The following is a 19,159-nucleotide window of genomic DNA, read 5'->3' as shown; positions in this document are numbered from 1 at the left end:
CGGCTTTACCGATGTCTCCTTCTGACAGGGAGACAGTTTTGGAAGCCATTCACAAGCTGTATTCCCAGCAGGTGATAATCAAGGTACCCCTCCTGCAACAGGGAACGGGGTATTATTCCACACTGTTGTGGTACCGAAGCCGGACGGCTCGGTGAGACCGATTCTAAATCTAAAATTTTTGAACACTTACATACAGAGGTTCAAATTCAAGATTGGGTCACTCAGAGCAGTGATTAAGAAACCTGGAATAAGGGGACTACATGATGTCTCGGGACATCAAGGATGCTTACATTCATGTCCAAATTTACCCTTCTCACCAAGGGTACCTCAGGTTTATGGTACAGAACTGTCACTATCAGTTCAGACGCTGCCGTATGGATGGTCAACGGCACCCCGGGTCTTTACCAAGGTAATGGCCGAAATGATGATATTCCTTCGAAAGAAGGGAATTTTAGTTATCCCTTACTTGGACGATTCCCTGATAAAGGTAAGATCCAGGGAACAGTTGGAGGTCGGTGTAGCACTATCTCAGGTAGTGTTGCGGCAGCACGATTGGATTCTCAATATTCCAAAATCGCAGCTGGTTCCGACGACTCGTCTTCTGTTCCTAGGGATGATCCTGGACACAGTCCAGAAAAAGGTGTTTCTCCCGGAGGAGAAAGCCAGGGAGTTATCCGAGCTAGTCAGGAACCTCCTAAAACCGAGCCAAGTCTCAGTGCATCAATGCACAAGGGTTCTGGGTAAAATGGTGGCTTCCTACGAAGCAATCCCATTCGGCAGATTCCACGCAAGAACTTTTCAGTGGGACCTGCTGGACAAATGGTCCGGGTCGCATCTTCAGATGCATCAGCGGATAACCCTGTCACCAAGGACAAGGGTGTCCCTCCTGTGGTGGTTGCAGAGTGCTCATCTTCTAGAGGGCCGCAGATTCGGCATTCAGGACTGGGTCCTGGTGACCACGGATGCCAGCCTGCGAGGCTGGGGAGCAGTCACACAGGGAAGGAATTTCCAGGGCTTATGGTCAAGCCTGGAGACATCACTTCACATAAATATCCTGAAGCTAAGGGCCATTTACAATGCTCTAAGCTTAGCAAGACCTCTGCTTCAAGGTCAGCCGGTGTTGATCCAGTCGGACAACATCACGGCAGTCACCCACGTAAACAGACAGGGTGGCACAAGTAGCAGGAGGGCAATGGCAGAAGCTGCAAGGATTCTTCGCTGGGCGGAAAATCATGTGATAGCACTGTCAGCAATTCCGGGAGTGGACAACTGGGAAGCAGACTTCCTCAGCAGACACGACCTCCACCCGGGAGAGTGGGGACTTCACCCAGAAGTCTTCCACATGATTATAAACCGTTGGGAAAAACTCGACAGGTTTTGCGCCAGGTCAAGGGACCCTCAAGCAATAGCTGTAGACGCTCTGGTAACACCGTGGGTGTACCAGTCAGTGTATGTGTTCCCTCCTCTGCCTCTCATACCCAAGGTACTGAGATTGATAAGATGGAGAGGAGTAAGCACTATATTCGTGGCTCCGGATTGGCCAAGAAGGACTTGGTAACCGGAACTTCAAGAGATGCTCACGGAGGATCCGTGGCCTCTACCTCTAAGAAGGGACCTGCTCCAGCAAGGACCCTGTCTGTTCCAAGACTTACCGCGGCGGCGTTTGACGGCATGGCGGTTGAACGCCGGATCCTGAAGGAAAAAAGGCATTCCGGATGAAGTCATCCCTATCCTGATCAAAGCCAGGAAGGATGTAACCGCAAAACATTATCACCGCATTTGGCGAAAATATGTTGCGTGGTGCGAGGCCAGTAAGGCCCGACGGAGGAAATTCAACTGGGTCGATTCCTACATTTCCTGCAAACAGGAGTGTCTATGGGCCTGAAATTGGGGTCCATTAAGGTTCAAATTTCAGCCCTGTCAATTTTCTTCCAAAAAGAACTAGCTTCAGTCCCTGAAGTTCAGACGTTTGTAAAAGGGGTACTGCATATACAGCCTCCTTTTGTGCCTCCAGTGGCACCTTGGGATCTCAATGTAATTTTTGGGTTCCAAAAGTCACATTGGTTTGAACCACTTAAATCTGTGGAGTTAAAATATCTCACATGGAAAGTGGTCATGCTGTTGGCCCTGGCCTGGGCCAGGCGCGTGTCAGAATTGGCGCTTTTATCCTGTAAAAGCCCTTATCTGATTTTCCATTCGGACAGGGCGGAATTGAGGACTCGTCCTCAGTTTCTCCCTAAGGTGGTTTCAGCGTTTCACCTGAACCAATCTATTGTGGTGCCTGCGGCTACTAGGGACTTGGAGGACTCCAAGTGCTAGACGTTGTCAGGGCCCTGAAAATATATGTTTCCAGGACGGCTGGAGTCAGAAAATCTGACTCGCTGTTTATCCTGTATGCACCCAACAGGCTGGGTGCTCCTGCTTCTAAGCAGACTATTGCTCGTTGGATTTGTAGTACAATTCAGCTTGCACATTCTGTGGCAGGCCTGCCACAGCCAAAAATCTGTAAATGCCCACTCCACAAGGAAGATGGGCTCATCTTGGGCGGCTGCCCGAGGGGTCTCGGCTTTACAACTTTGCCGAGCAGCTACTTGGTCAGGAGCAAATACGTTTGTAAAATTCTACAAAATTGATACCCTGGCTGAGGAGGACCTGGAGTTCTCTCATTTGGTGCTGCAGAGTCATCCGCACTCTCCCGCCCGTTTGGGAGCTTTGGTATAATCCCCATGGTCCTTACGGAGTCCCCAGCATCCACTTAGGACGTTAGAGAAAATAAGAATTTACTTACCGATAATTCTATTTCTCGTAGTCCGTAGTGGATGCTGGGCGCCCATCCCAAGTGCGGATTGTCTGCAATACTGGTACATAGTTATTGTTACCAAAAAAATCGGGTTATTGCTGTAGTGAGCCATCTTTTCTAGAGGCTCCTCTGTTATCATGCTGTTAACTGGGTTTAGATCACAAGTTATACGGTGTGATTGGTGTGGCTGGTATGAGTCTTACCCGGGATTCAAAATCCTTCCTTATTGTGTACGCTCGTCCGGGCACAGTATCCTAACTGAGGCTTGGAGGAGGGTCATAGGGGGAGGAGCCAGTGCACACCAGGTAGTTCTAAAGCTTTACTTTTGTGCATATATATGTGTGTAATGTGTGTGTATATAAACAAATTTCTTTATTGCACTGAACTTCTATATAATTAGCCACATGGCTGGGGGACATTTTATCAGCAACTTCCTGGTTCTTCTTCCAGGAATTTCATGTAGCCTACAACACTCTGCCACTGGAGGGTGCAAGGGTGGTGTTAGGAATTTCTTACGGTGTGTCAGATTCTGGTTTATACACACTTTAGTCAATGTCTGTGTGAGTGTTACCTAATGGCATCCACGAACACAGTGTGAATACCAGTCCGCATACGGACATCTACCCGGATTTCATTTGAAAAGTAGTACGGCGGCTATATCTAACTCTATATATGACCGTCTGAGCTGCTAGAGTGAGCGCATGTTATGTCAAGGACTTTGCAAGGTTTACCAAAGTCCAAGTCTTGCCCTATTCCTAACAGTAGCCATCATTGGGCGCAGGTTAACAGTTTCAACTATGTTGCAACCTGACGATTCAATGCCAGATCTTATATCTTTCACCCACACAAGGCCACGAGTCACACAGTGAAGTTATTCAGAATGCTCAAAGGCCAGCGCAAGGTTCTGGATTTTTACTACGGAACCTATTTCAAATACTGGAGTTTTTATTGGATAAAACGCAGCGAGCACCTGTGCGGGTGTGTGTTTTTTCTTTTTTCCAATTAGCTAATTAAGCCATTCTCTATTCCACAGTATATGACAATTCAGGGGGAGAATACACCAAGAGTGCATTCCTCAGTGTCAAAACCTTCCAATACGTTAACTATTCGGTCCCAGCTGCGACTACACTTAATGAACCGTCAAAGCGTACTTTCAAGCTATGCTACAGGCCATATACACTATGATTACAGACTAGGTGCGATGGAGGACTACGTTTATCGACACTAAGAGTGCAGGTCGCTGCCTTGTCGATTTACTTTCAAGGCATTTGGCCTTTGGCCAACAGGTTACACTTTCCTGCAAGGTACTCCCTCCTTTTATACTGCCCATAGCGTGATGCAGTTGGGGGTTGGATTAACGACGTTATAGTTGCATGGGCAACGTAGTTGGTAGCCGGATATTGCCTTTGAAGAGTTTTCTACTTCTCGCTAATTACGGCGGAGTATTTACGCATGGCTGCTATAGATGTCAGCCAGGTTAGTCTCTGATTTCAGCATCAATCATTGTGGTTGGCAAGCACTTTGCCTACACAGGTGGACACGGAATCAAAACAAAAAAAAAACAGAAACATTGCCATGCACGGGCAATATGTTATTTACTCCTAAATTAGGAAAGTTAATACTCAGCCTACGGCGTGAAAGTCTGTTTCCAACCATTTACATACCAGTTCCTAATGGAAACATCAGCGTTCAAATCTTTTAGGTCTCAGCCTTTTCGGGGCTATCCTAGAGGATGTGGTTTTCAATGAACCACTAAATGTCCTTCGGTCTGCCAAGCCAGTGGCATGGTGAGCTTTCAACTGTCTTGATTCGCCTTTTGTGGTACTTATCTTTAGATGTTGCATTTCACGTGATTGCGGAAATCCACAGAGCTGTGGATCCACAATTTAGCGCTTAAAATAGAGTTCCATTGTTTACCACCTTTTGCAGTGGTTTTTCCAAGGCAACATCCAAAACAAGCTTGCCTGTGTCAGAACACACAAAGGCAGTCCTGTAGACCGCAATTCAGTCTCTTGTACATTCAATGTTGTTATTATTACAATGTTTTTTTTTGTGTTTTTTTTGTAGTACCACAGCCGGACTGCTCGGTCATAACCATATTGAACCTAAAGAGGCTTAATCAGTATGTGCCTTACTACATAGTTAAAAGGGAATTCCTGCGGTCAGTGATTGCGAGTTACAACAGAAATCGTCCTTTCACTGAAGCTCAAGGACGCGTACTTACGCATTCAATTTTTTTGTCACATCAGGCATACTTCAAGGTTTGCAGTACAACAAAACCATTATCATTTTCAGACACTACTATTTGGCCTCTTGTTAGCGCCTCGGGTAGTCACACGGGAGATGTCTGTGATAATATCTATTCTCAGATCCCTGGTAGTGATACTTCTGTGCTTGGACAACCTTCTCATCAAAACTCTGTCTCACGGGATACTCCTTCAAAATAGCTCACCTAACGTACAATGTGCTAGTTCAGCACGATTGGATGGTCAACTTCTGCAAATCAAGCCAGGTTTCGTGTCAAGGAATTACATTCCTAAGATACAAAAAGCACAAAGTATTAGTTCGCTAGTACAATTTGTGCTCGATCCAAAGGAAGTCTCTGTGCACTTGTGCTTGCGACTGTTAGAAAACATACGGACGTTTTTAGAAGCACTCTTTCGGAAGTTGCACTCACGTTCTCTTCAACTGAATCTTCTCGCACTGTGGTCAGATATTCATCACATAGTGTGCTTATATTTAAGAGCAGTGTATCGCTATTCTCGTGGCACCACATACTCAATCTCACCGTGGAGATACTGTTCCGAGTCTAGATTTACCTCATTCAGTTGGGGAGTAGTGATACTGCATAGTGTATCATCACACCGGGAAAGATTCCTGACAATAAATGTCCTAGAACTCAAGTCAATCTACAATACACAGTGACAGGAAGTTCACATTTTCCAGTCTCAGGTGGTTCTTCAGTCAGACAGCACGACGGCAGTCGCATAAATCACCAAACAAAAGGTACTTGACGTCACATGGCTATGCAACAAGTTGTTGTAATCCTAAATTGTGCCGAGCATCACCAAGTGATATTGTCGGCAGTGTTCATTCCAGAAGCTGACTACTCAAAAACGGTTTATCTCAACCTTCAGGATTTTCATCCACCGGAATGGGCGAAAAATTCACAGGTTTTACAAATGTTAGTCCAACGGTGCAACCCACAGCTGGATCTAGTGGCTTCTCACCATCATTAAACACTCAATATGTGTTCAAAACAACAAAGGCAGTGGCAATGAATGCTCTAACAATAGCGAAGCCGTACAGCCTTGGGTATCTGTTCCACCTCTTACGCTGCTACTTTAGGTGGCTGAGACTGATCAAACGATAGACAACAACTGTCATGCTAGTGGTACTTCATTGCCCTTACAAAGCGTGGTTTGGGATCTCTGTGGTTTACTCGCAGCCCATCTGTGGCTGCTGCCGCTACGTCCACACCTAATACAACATGGTCCGTTCCTTTTGCCAAATTTAGCGCGGCGGAGTTTGACAGTCGCGGTTTAGACGAGAGGGCTTTCCAATATCGGTTATACCAACCAGGTTACGTGCTTGGAAGCCAGTTACAGCAGTTCATTATCAGTACTTGGCGAGCTTATATAGGGTGGTGTGAAGTTCAGAAGTGGCTGATTTCTTTTAGGTTTCTCGTTTTGGGGAAACTTCAATCTGGTTTTAGATTTCATACAGTCTTCAAAAGTTGAACCCTTATAACACGTGTAGATTAAGTTCTAACTTGGGAAACAGTTTCTCCTAGCCTTAGCTTTGACAAGGCATGTTTCACAATTGGGTGCCTTGATTTTGAAGCCATAATTTTTAATGTTTCATGAGTAACAGCGGAATTTCAGACTAATTCCACTTTCCTACCAAAGGTAGTATCATCTTTTCACATCAATCAGCCAATCGTAGTACCAGTATTATCAGAAAGTGCAGGAACAGCTACTTTGGAGGTGGTACGCGCACTACGCGTTTAGATAGCCCGAACATCAGCAGTACGTAAAACGGATACATTGTTCCCTGTGATCTAGTCAAGTTGGGTTGGCCAGTTCCCAAACAGACCTTAGTCAGGTGGGTTACGCTTGCCTTCGTGCTAGGCTACAACCACCTACATCAGTTTTTCAGCTCATGCCACATGTTCTGTGGGAACGTCATGGGCAGCAGGTCGTGGAGCTTCTACGACTCAACTTTGCCGTGCGGCTACATGGTCATCAGTGCACACGTTGTGCGCTTTTACAAGTTTACTATATTTGCGGCATCAGCATCTAGCTTTGGCCGTCTAGTGTTACAGGTGCCAAACAGCTCTCCCGCCAACGGGGGAAACTTTGGTACGTTCCAAGAGTACTCAAGTGACCCCTAGTGGATGAAAAAGAAAATAGGATTTTGGTCCTTACCAGTTAAATCCTTCTCTTTGAATCCATAGGGGGCACTTGACGCCCACCCAGAGCAGTTTTTCACTAGCTTGTGGTAAGTTCAAGAAACCTTATGGTAACACATTATCACCAACTCATTCTGATGTTATAGTGATTGTTATCTATGGTAGTACAGGTTGAGTATCCCATATCCAAATATTCCGAAATACGGAATATTCCGAAATACGGACTTTTTTGAGTGAGAGTGAGATAGTGAAACCTTTGTTTTTTGATGGCTCAATGTACACAATCTTTGTTTAATACACAAAGTTATTACAAATATTGTATTAAATGACCCTCAGGCTGTGTGTATAAGGTGTATATGAAACATAAATGAATTGTGTGAATGTAGACACACTTTGTTTAATGCACAAAGTTATAAAAAATATTGGCTAAAATGACCTTCAGGCTCTGTGTATAAGGTGTATATGTAACATAAATGCATTCTGTGCTTAGATTTAGGTCCCATCACCATGATATCTCATTATGGTATGCAATTATTCCAAAATACGGAAAAATCCCATATCCAAAATACCTCTGGTCCCAAGCATTTTGGATAAGGGAGACTCAACCTGTAACAACTTTCTAGTTGTCAGTTATGTTAGGTGTCAACTTTATTGTTGTCCCTTATTTTTTAATGTTATTTCTTTTTCATCCACTAGAGGGTCACGGGAGTACTATTGGGATAATGGACGGCTTTAGCAGAACAGGCACTCCATATTCCCAGAGTAGCTCAGTGTTTTTTCTGTGCTCACAGCAGTGACACGCTTGTATGGAGTCTCCACACTTACTTTGCTATTTTTATTTTTACTTTTCACTTTTTCGACTTATGCACGTCCCTTCCCAGTTTATCAAGAAACTTGGGTCCGGGATAGTGCCCGCTGCACAGAAGCAGCGCATGGCGTCTCGGCCCTCACAAAGAGCACCCTCACAGCCACCCGCACCTCAGACCTGCTGGAAAGGCTGGACGGAGCTTACAGAAGAAGCTCCGTCATAGCCCCTCACTACAGGAGACCAGGTATGCTGGGGGAACAGGGCGGCCAGCTCACGCTGCCGCCCCGCTGTGTGGGGAAAGTGCTCCTTTACCGCCGCCCGCTTCCGCCACTGATTACAGGCCGCCCGCTCCCGCCGCTGATTACCCGGCCGCCGCTGTTACGAGGCCGCCCGATCCAGCCGCTCTACACCGCCGCTGTATACGGGGAGACCGCTCGGAGCGGCCGCACGTCACTCAGAGACGCCGGCTGCTCTTCCGGACCGCAGCTCCCCATCGCTATGCACAGCGCTCCCCGGCTCCCTGCACCCGCTCCCGTCCGCTGGAGGTACACGGGGGGAGCAGTAGGGGGGAGAAGCTATTCTCACAAGCAGCGCAGCTGCAGGGGGGGTGAGGGGGAGTAAATGCCCATAGCAGCACCATATAGCAAGGCTGCATGGGTTAATAAGTAATAGGCTATTCAGCTTATTTAAACAGGGGGTTAGTTACAGGCTATCATTGTAAATAACCTAGACTATGATTCTAACTGTAAGCATGGCATGGGGGCCATTTGTAACCATGCTTCCTGTTTCTTTCTGTTTCTGATTCCAGAACATTCCTGTCCTACAACACTACTCCACCGGATAGCGCATGGGTGTTAGTGGGAATTTGGGATCAGGTTTCATATAGTACTGGCCACGTGCACTGCACTTCGGCCATATATAGACACACCTTAGTAACAATTTTACTGAGTCATGCAAGTTGTCTGTCCTTGTCTATTGTATTGTCTGTCTGCATAATGAGTAAGGCACCAGCAAAAACAAAAAAGCAGTTTCACTGCAATGTCTGTAAGAGTGTGTTACCGGATGGTTCTACCACATGTACAGTATGTTTTGTGAATTCAGCTACAAATACAATTTCTGCTCTGGTTTCGAATCCGGTTTCGTCCCCGGACCCGCCATGGGCAATGCTAGCAGATTTAATGGCTAGGTTGCAATTAGAATTGCCCGCCGCTCGACACGAACGGGAAGCGGCAACATCTGAGTCTTGGGTGAGACCGCCAGAACTACCACGGGGGTCTCAGCCTTTGCAAAGGTCCACTTTGGGTAGAAGGGATACATTTCATTTGTCTTATGATTTACCAGTATCTGCTATGTTGCATTCTGACGATTCTATGCCAGACCTCACTGCGCAAGATGAGGGTGAGGAGGGCGAATTGGACCAGCAGTAAGATAGTGATGATTTTGACAGCCCAGGCATTGATAATCTAATCAGGGCGGTGCGTCAGTCTCTGAAGTTTAAAGAGATTGAAGAACCTCTGACAAATGATGAGGTGGTATTTACTAAACGTCAGACATCTCCAGTGTGTGTTCCTGTTTCGGAATCTCAATAAGATGTTAGTAGAAACACTGAAGAATCCGGAAAAACGGTTTTCTATACCTCGCAGATTTAAGTCTAGTTACCCGTTTCCAGAGTCTGTGACATCTACATGGGAGAATCCGCCAATGGTGGATTCGTATGTGTCAAAACTTACAAAAAAATTAATCATACTAGTACCAACTGCTACTACGCTTAAAGACCCTTCAGACCGTAAAATAGAAGCTATGCTAAAGTCCATGTATATAGCAGCAGGAGTGTTGCTTAGACCTGGGTTGGTTGGCATTTGGGTTACTAAGGCTCTAATTGTATGGATAACAGAACTCAAGTCTGGCCTACATGACGATCACCTTATACTTCTCGCTGATCAAATCTGTGAAGCTGCTGATGATCTTTGTACAGCTTCTACTGACGTCTGTCAGCTCAGGTCTCGACTTTCATTGTCGCTAGTTACGGCACGACGAGCACTCTGGCTGCGTTCTTGGCAAGCGGAGGCAGAGGTTAAGAGAGGTATTGAGGCGTTACCTTACGGTGGCGAGAAGTTGTTTGGTACTGAATTGGACAAATGGATTTCTGAGTCCACGGGAGGGAAGTCTGTTTTCCTACCATTGCCTCCAACGGTACCTAGACGGAAATACTCTGAGGCGGCGTTGAGTCCTTTAGACCTCAGCCCTTTCGAGGCCGTGGTAGAGGAACAGCCACGCCTGGTAGACGAGGTCGAGGACGTGGTTTTCAACAAACCACCACCAGTCGTCAGGACACTAAGGTCACCAACAAGCCAGTGGCATGACCGGCTGCCAGCCCATCTCGGATCTCCAGTTGTGGGGGCACGCCTTCAGACGTTCCATTTGGTGTGGTTCCAGACATCCACAGATGGGTGAATCCGTAATTTAGTGTTAAAAGGTTACAAGATAGAGTTCGACTGTCTCCCTCCACTGCGTTTTTTCAAGACAGGACTGCCTGTGTCGGACGACAAGAGGGCGGTTCTGCAAATTGCCATTCAGTCTCTGCTGGATTCAGCAGTTTTGATTCCGGTCCCTGTACACCAACAAGGTCAGGGTTATTATTCCAGTCTGTTTGTAGTACCAAAGCCGGATGGCTCGGTCAGGCCAATATTGAACTTAAAGGGGCTCAATCAGTACGTCACTTACTACAGATTCAAGATGGAATCCCTGAGGTCAGTAATTGCAGGTTTAGAGCCACGGGAATTCATGATTGCGTTGGATCTCAAGGATTCGTACTTACATATTCCGATTTGGCCACCTCATCAGAGGTTCTTGCGGTTTGCGATACGGCAAAACCATTACCAGTTTCATGCTCTACCGTTTGGCCTCTCGTCGGCGCCTCGGGTATTCACCAAAGTGATGTCTGTGATGATAGCTCATCTCAGATCCCTGGGAGTGATAATAGTTCCGTACTTGGACGACCTGCTCATCAAAACTCTGTCTCAACAGATGCTCCTACAACATGCCTTGCTGACATACAGTGTGCTAGTTCAGCACGGTTGGATTGTCAACTTCAAGAAATCACATCTGATTCCGTCTCAACGACTTCAATTCCTAGGAATGATTCTCGATACGGTGAATCAAAGAATTTACCTACCAGAACAGAAAGTACAGAGTATTTGTTATCTGGTACAATTAGTGCTCAAGCCACGCACAGTCTCTGTACATTTGATTTGTGCATTCGACTGTTAGGCAAAATGGTGGCGGCTTTCGAAGTGCTTCAGTTCGGAAGATTTCACTCACGTCCTTTTCAACTGGATGTACTCGCACAGTGGTCGGGCTCGCATCTGCAGATTCACCAGAGGGTGAGGCTGTCTCCACGGGCCAGAGTGTCTCTACTCTGGTGGCTCAAAGTATACAATCTAACCGCAGGGAAACGGTTCGGCGTCTGGAATTGGATAATTCTAATGACGGACGCGAGTCTCAGAGGTTGGGGAGCTGTGGTTCAAAATTGTCAGCTCCTGGGTCTCTGGGCGGATTACGAAAGATTGCTGTCTATAAATGTCCTGGAACTCCGGGCAATTTACAATGCGCTACGACAAGCAGTGCACATGCTTCGGTCTCAGACTGTTCAGGTGCAGTCAGACAATGCGACGTCGGTCACGTACATCAACAAACAAGGAGGAACGAGAAGCCGCATGGCCATGCGGGAAGTAGCTCGAATCCTCAATTGGGCCGAGCATCACCAAGTGATATTGTCGGCAGTGTTCATTCCGGGAGTGGACAACTGGGAAGTGGATTATCTCAGCCGTCGGGATTTTGATCCAGAAGAATGGGCATTAAATCCAGATGTGTTACACATGTTGGTCCAGAGGTGGGGTTACCCACAAGTGGGTCTGATGGCATCGCGCCACTATCACCAAACGCCCCAGTATGTGTCCAGAACGCGAGATCCAAAGGCAGTGGCGGTGGATGCTCTCACAATCGTGTGGCCGTACAGCCTCGTGTATCTGTTTCCACCGTTTCCGCTGCTCCCTCTGTTGCTAAAACGGATCAAACGAGAGTCCGCCACAGTCATACTAGTGGCGCCTCATTGGCCTCGGAGAGCTTGGTTCACGGATCTCCGCAGACTACTCGCAGACTATCCTTGGCCGCTCCCGCTTCGTCCGGACCTGTTACAAAAGGGTCCATTCCTTTACCCCGATTTAGCGCGGCTGCGTTTGACGGGGTGGCTGTTGAGACCGCCCTCTTAAGAAGAGAGGGCATTCCAGAATCAGTTATACCAACCATGTTACGTGCTAGGAAGCCAGTTACGGCCGCTCATTATTACAGAATTTGGCGTGCCTATATAGGTTGGTGTGAAGCTCAGAAGTTTCCGATATCATCTTTCAAGTTATCCCATCTTTTGTTATTTCTACAGACGGGGTTGGATGGAGGACTGCGTTTATCTACACTAAAGGTGCAGGTCTCTGCCTTGTCAATTTACTTTCAAAGACGTTTGGCTCTATTGCCGTCTGTACACGCCTTTCTGCAAGGTGTCCTCAGAGTACAGCCTCCATTCATTCCACCTGCAGTGCCATGGGACTTGAATCTGGTTTTTGATTTTTTACAGTCTTCATATTTTGAACCATTTGGTGGATATTAAGTTTCTCACTTGAAAATTTTTTTCTCCTAGCCTTAGCTTCGGCAAGGCGTGTTTCAGATTTCGGTGCCTTGTCATGCAAGCCACCATATTTGGTGTTTCATGATGACAGAGCGGAACTTCGGACGAATCCCGCTTTCTTGCCAAAGTTAGTGTCGGCTTTTCACGTTAATCAACCAATAGTAGTTCCTGTGTTAACAGAAGATTCTGGAACCTTGGATGTGGTACGCGCATTACGAGTTTATGTATCCCGAACGTCTACAGTTAATAAGACGGATACGTTGTTTGTTCTCTATGATGCTACCAAGATGGGTTGGCCAGCTTCTAAGCAGACCTTATCCAGATGGATTAAACTGACGATACGTCAGGCTTACCTTCATGCTCGGTTACAGCCGCCTACATCAGTAACAGCTCATTCCACACGTTCTGTGGGAACTTCATGGGCAGCTGGTCGTGGGGCTTCTACGACGCAGCTTTGCCGTGCGGCTACATGGTCATCAGTGCACATGTTTGTGCGCTTTTACAAGTTTGATACGTTTGCGGCATCAGCATCTAGCTTTGGCCGCCTAGTGGTACTTTGGTACGTCCCAAGAGTACTCCAGTGACCCCTAGTGGATGAAAAAGAAAATAGGATTTTGGTACTTACCAGGTAAATCCTTTTCTTTGAATCCATAGGGGGCACTGGACGCCCACCCAGAGCAGTTTAACCTGGTTTGTGGTAAGTTCAGTGGTTCTTATGGTAACACATTCTCACCGATTTGTTCAAATTTTCAAGTTCTATCAGTTATGGTGTCAACTGTTTAGTTGTCAGTAACGTTATGTGTCAACTTTTTTGTTGTCCGTTGTGTTATAATTAGAGATGAGCGGATTCGGTTTTACTCGGTTTTACTCTGTTCTCAAAACGACATATTATTGGCTCACGGATGTCACGTGTTTTGGATAGCCAATAAGATTCGGTTTTGAGAAACGAGTAAAACCGAATCCGCTCATCTCTAGTTATAATGTTATATGTAATTTTCCATTGTTCATCCTCTCTACCGCTCCTGTTCTGCTCAGTAAAAAACACTGAGGTACTCTGGGAATATGGAGGGAAGGAGAGTTACTAAATTTAAATATTCAGTGCCTGTTCTGCTAAAGCCGTCCATATCCCAAGAGTACTCCAGTGCCCCCTATGGATTCAAAGAAAAGGATTTACCTGGTAAGTACCAAAATCCTATTTCTCTGACGTCCTAAGTGGATGCTGGGGACTCCGTCAGGACCATGGGGAATAGCGGCTCCGCAGGAGACAGGGCACAAAAGTAAAAGCTTTAGGATCAGGTGGTGTGCACTGGCTCCTCCCCCTATGACCCTCCTCCAAGCCTCAGTTAGGTTTTTGTGCCCGGCCGTGAAGGGTGCAATCTAGGTGGCTCTCCTAAGAGTAAAAGCTTTCTGCTTAGAGTAAAAGTTTTGTTAGGTTTTTTATTTTCAGTGAGTCCTGCTGGCAACAGGCTCACTGCAGCGAGGGACTTAGGGGAGAAGAAGTGAACTCACCTGCGTGCAGGATGGATTGGCTTCTTAGGCTACTGGACACTAGCTCCAGAGGGACGATCACAGGTACAGCCTGGATGGGTCACCGGAGCCGCGCCGCCGACCCCCTTGCAGATGCTGAAGAGAGAAGAGGTCCAGAAATCGGCGGCTGAAGACTTCTCAGTCTTCATGAGGTAGCGCACAGCACTGCAGCTGTGCGCCATTGCTCTCAGCACACTTCACACCAACGGTCACTGAGGGTGCAGGGCGCTTGGGGGGGCGCCCTGGGCAGCAATGAAAGTACCTATGCTGGCTAAAAATACATCACATATAGCCCCTGGGGCTATATGGATGTATTTAACCCCTGCCAGGTTGTCAGAAAAACGGGAGAAGAAGCCCGCCGAAAAGGGGGCGGAGCCTATTCTCCTCAGCACACAGCGCCATTTTCCTACACAGCTCCGCTGCTAGGAAGGCTCCCAGGCTCTCCCCTGCACTGCACTACAGAAACAGGGTTAAAACAGAGAGGGGGGGCACTTATTTGGCGATATTATTATATATTAAGATGCTATAAGGGAAAACACTTATATAAGGTTGTCCCTGTATAATATAGCGTTTTGGTGTGTGCTGGCAAACTCTCCCTCTGTCTCCCCAAAGGGCTAGTGGGGTCCTGTCCTCTATCAGAGCATTCCCTGTGTGTGTGCTGTGTGTCGGTACGTGTGTGTCGACATGTATGAGGACGATGTTGGTGAGGAGGCGGAGCAATTGCCTGTATTGGTGATGTCACTCTCTAGGGAGTCGACACCGGAATGGATGGCTTATTTAGGGAATTACGTGATAATGTCAACACGCTGCAAGGTCGGTTGACGACATGAGACGGCCGGCAAACCAATTAGTACCTGTCCAGGCGTCTCAAACACCGTCAGGGGCTTTAAAACGCCCATTTACCTCAGTCGGTCGACACAGACACGGACACTGACTCCAGTGTCGACGGTGAAGAAACAAACGTATTTTCCATTTGGGCCACACGTTACATGTTAAGGGCAATGAAGGAGGTGTTACATATTTCTGATACTACAAGTACCACAAAAGAGGGTATTATGTGGGGTGTGAAAAAACTACCTGTAGTTTTTCCTGAATCAGATAAATTAAATGAAGTGTGTGATGATGCGTGGGTTTCCCCCGATAGAAAATTATTGGCGTTATACCCTTTCCCGCCAGAAGTTAGGGCGCGTTGGGAAACACCCCTTAGGGTGGATAAGGCGCTCACACGCTTATCAAAACAAGTGGCGTTACCGTCTCCAGATACGGCCGCCCTCAAGGAGCCAGCTGATAGGAGGCTGGAAAATATCCTAAAAAGTATATACACACATACTGGTGTTATACTGCGACCAGCGATCGCCTCAGCCTGGATGTGCAGCGCTGGGGTGGCTTGGTCGGATTCCCTGACTGAAAATATTGATACCCTTGACAGGGACAGTATTTTATTGACTATAGAGCATTTAAAGGATGCATTTCTATATATGCGAGATGCACAGAGGGATATTTGCACTCTGGCATCAAGAGTAAGTGCGATGTCCATATCTGCCAGAAGATGTTTATGGACACGACAGTGGTCAGGTGATGCAGATTCCAAACGGCACATGGAAGTATTGCCGTATAAAGGGGAGGAGTTATTTGGGGTCGATTTGGGGTCGGTCCATCGGACCTGGTGGCCACGGCAACAGCTGGAAAATCCACCTTTTTTACCCCAAGTCACATCTCAGCAGAAAAAGACACCGTCTTTTCAGCCTCAGTCCTTTCGTCCCCATAAGGGCAAGCAGGCAAAAGGCCAGTCATATCTGCCCAGGGATAGAGGAAAGGGAAGAAGACTGCAGCAGGCAGCCCATTCCCAGGAACAGAAGCCCTCCACCGCTTTTGCCAAGTCCTCAGCATGACGCTTGGGCCGTACAAGCAGACTCAGGTGCGGTGGGGGGTCGTCTCAAGAGTTTCAGCGCGCAGTGGGCTCACTCGCAAGTGTACCCCTGGATCCTACAAGTAGTATCCCAGGGGTACAGATTGGAAATTCGAGACGTCTCCCCCTCGCAGGTTCCTGAAGTCTGCTTTACCAACGTCTCCCTCCGACAGGGAGGCAGTATTGGAAACAATTCACAAGCTGTATTCCCAGCAGGTGATAATCAAAGTACCCCTCCTACAACAAGGAAAGGGGTATTATTCTACACTATATTGTGGTACTGAAGCCAGACGGCTCGGTGAGACCTATTCTAAATCTGAAATATTTGAACACTTACATACAAAGGTTCAAATCAAGATGGAGTCACTCAGAGCAGTGATAGCGAACCAGGAAGAAGGGGACTATATGGTGTCCCTGGACATCAAGGATGCTTACCTCCATGTCCCAATTTTCCCTTCTCACCAAGGGTACCTCAGGTTCGTGGTACAAAACTGTCACTATCAGTTTCAGACGCTGCCGTTTGGATTGTCCACGGCACCCCGGGTCTTTACCAAGGTAATGGCCGAAATGATGATTCTTCTTCAAAGAAAAGACGTCTTAATTATCCCTTACTTGGACGATCTCTTGATAAGGGCAAGGTCCAGAGAACAGTTGGAGGTCGGAGTAGCACTATCTCAAGTAGTTCTACGACAGCACGGGTGGATTCTAAATATTCCAAAATCGCAGCTGTCTCCGACGACACGTCTGCTGTTCCTAGGGATGATTCTGGACACAGTCCAGAAAAAGGTGTTTCTCCCGGAGGAGAAAGCCAGGGAGTTATCCGAGCTAGTCAGGAACCTCCTAAAACCAGGAAAAGTGTCAGTGCATCATTGCACAAGGGTCCTGGGAAAAATGGTGGCTTCTTACGAAGCGATTCCATTCGGCAGATTTCACGCAAGAACTTTTCAGTGGGATCTGCTGGAAAAATGGTCCGGATCGCATCTTCAGATGCATCAGCGGATAACCCTGTCTCCAAGGACAAGGGTGTCTCTCCTGTGGTGGCTGCAGAGTGCTCATCTACTAAAGGGCCACAGATTCGGCATTCAGGACTGGGTCCTGGTGACCACGGATGCCAGCCTGAAAGGCTGGGGAGCAGTCACACAAGGAAAAAATTTCCAGGGAGTGTGATCAAGTCTGGAGACTTCTCTCCACATAAATATACTGGAGCTAAGAGCAATTTACAATGCTCTAAGCTTAGCAAGACCTCTGCTTCAAGGTCAGCCGGTATTGATCCAGTGGGACAACATCACGGCAGTCGCCCACGTAAACAGACAGGGCGGCACAAGAAGCAGGAGGGCAATGGCAGAAACTGCAAGGATTCTTCGCTGGGCGGAAAATCATGTGATAGCACTGTCAGCAGTGTTCATTCCGGGAGTGGACAACTGGGAAGCAGACTTCCTCAGCACGACCTCCACCCGGGAGAGTGGGGACTTCATCGGGAAGTCTTCCACATGATTGTGAACCGTTGGGAAAGACCAAAGGTGGACATGATGGCGTCCCGCCTGAACAAAAAACTGGACAGGTATTGCGCCAGGTCAAGAGACCCTCAGGCAATAGCTGTGGACGTTCTGGTAACACCGTGGGTGTACCAGTCGGTGTATGTGTTCCCTCCTCTGCTTCTCATACCTAAGGTACTGAGAATTATAAGACGTAGAGGAGTAAGAACTATACTCGTGGCTCCGGATTGGCCAAGAAGGACTTGGTACCCGGAACTTCAAGAGATGCTCACAGAGGACTCATGGCCTCTGCCGCTAAGAAGGGACTTGCTTCAGCAAGTACCATGTCTGTTCCAAGACTTACCGCTGCTGCGTTTGACGGCATGGCGGTTGAACGCCGGATCCTAAGGGAAAAAGGCATTCCGGAAGAGGTCATTCCTACCCTGGTCAAAGCCAGGAAGGAGGTGACCGCACAACATTATCACCACATGTGGCGAAAATATGTTGCGTGGTGTGAGGCCAGGAAGGCCCCACGAAGAAATTTCAACTCGGTCGATTCCTGCATTTCCTGCAAACAGGAGTGTCTATGGGCCTCAAATTGGGGTCCATTAAGGTTCAAATTTCGGCCCTGTCGATTTTCTTCCAGAAAGAATTGGCTTCAGTTCCTGAAGTCCAGAAGTTTGTCAAGGGAGTACTGCATATACAACCCCCTTTTGTGCCTCCAGTGGCACTGTGGGATCTCAACGTAGTTCTGGGATTCCTCAAATCACATTGGTTTAAACCGCTCAAATCTGTGGATTTGAAATATCTCACATGGAAAGTGACCATGATGTTGGCCCTGGCCTCGGCCAGGCGAGTGTCAGAATTGGCGGCTTTGTCTCACAAAAGCCCATATCTGATTGTCCATTCGGACAGGGCAGAGCTGCGGACTCGTCCCCAGTTTCTCCCTAAGGTGGTGTCAGCGTTTCACCTGAACCAGCTTATTGTGGTACCTGCGGCTACTAGGGACTTGGAGGACTCCAAGTTGCTAGATGTTGTCAGGGCCCTGAAAATATAGGTTTCCAGGACGGCTGGAGTCAGGAAAACTGACTTGCTGTTATCCTGTATGCACCCAACAAACTGGGTGCTCTTGCTTCTAAGCAGACGACTGCTAGTTGGATGTGTAGTACAATTCAGCTTGCACATTCTGTGGCAGGCCTGCCACAGCCAAAATATGTAAATGCCCATTCCACAAGGAAGGTGGGCTCATCTTGGGCGGCTCATCTTGGACGTCAGAGAAAATAAGAATTTACTTACCGATAATTCTATTTCTCGTAGTCCGTAGTGGATGCTGGGCGCCCATCCCAAGTGCGGATTGTCTGCAATACTTGTACATAGTTATTGTTACAAAAATCGGGTTATTATTGTTGTGAGCCATCTTTTCAGAGGCTCCGCTGTTATCATGCTGTTAACTGGGTTCAGATCACAGGTTGTACAGTGTGATTGGTGTGGCTGGTATGAGTCTTACCCGGGATTCAAAATCCTTCCTTATTGTGTACGCTCGTCCGG

At 47.4% G+C, this 19,159-nt stretch overlaps 1 protein-coding gene across 2 annotated transcripts in view; it reads left to right on the top strand.

Annotated features, from left to right (window-relative positions):
• The window catches only part of LOC134927808 (uncharacterized), a 510,851-nt gene that overhangs the window by 386,354 nt on the left and 105,338 nt on the right, over positions 1 to 19,159 (top strand). The window lies entirely within an intron of this gene.

Source organism: Pseudophryne corroboree, chromosome 5 (genome assembly GCF_028390025.1).
Source record: "Pseudophryne corroboree isolate aPseCor3 chromosome 5, aPseCor3.hap2, whole genome shotgun sequence".
In the NCBI taxonomy this organism is placed as follows: domain Eukaryota; kingdom Metazoa; phylum Chordata; class Amphibia; order Anura; family Myobatrachidae; genus Pseudophryne; species Pseudophryne corroboree.
This window is presented reverse-complemented; position numbering and strand designations above follow the sequence as displayed.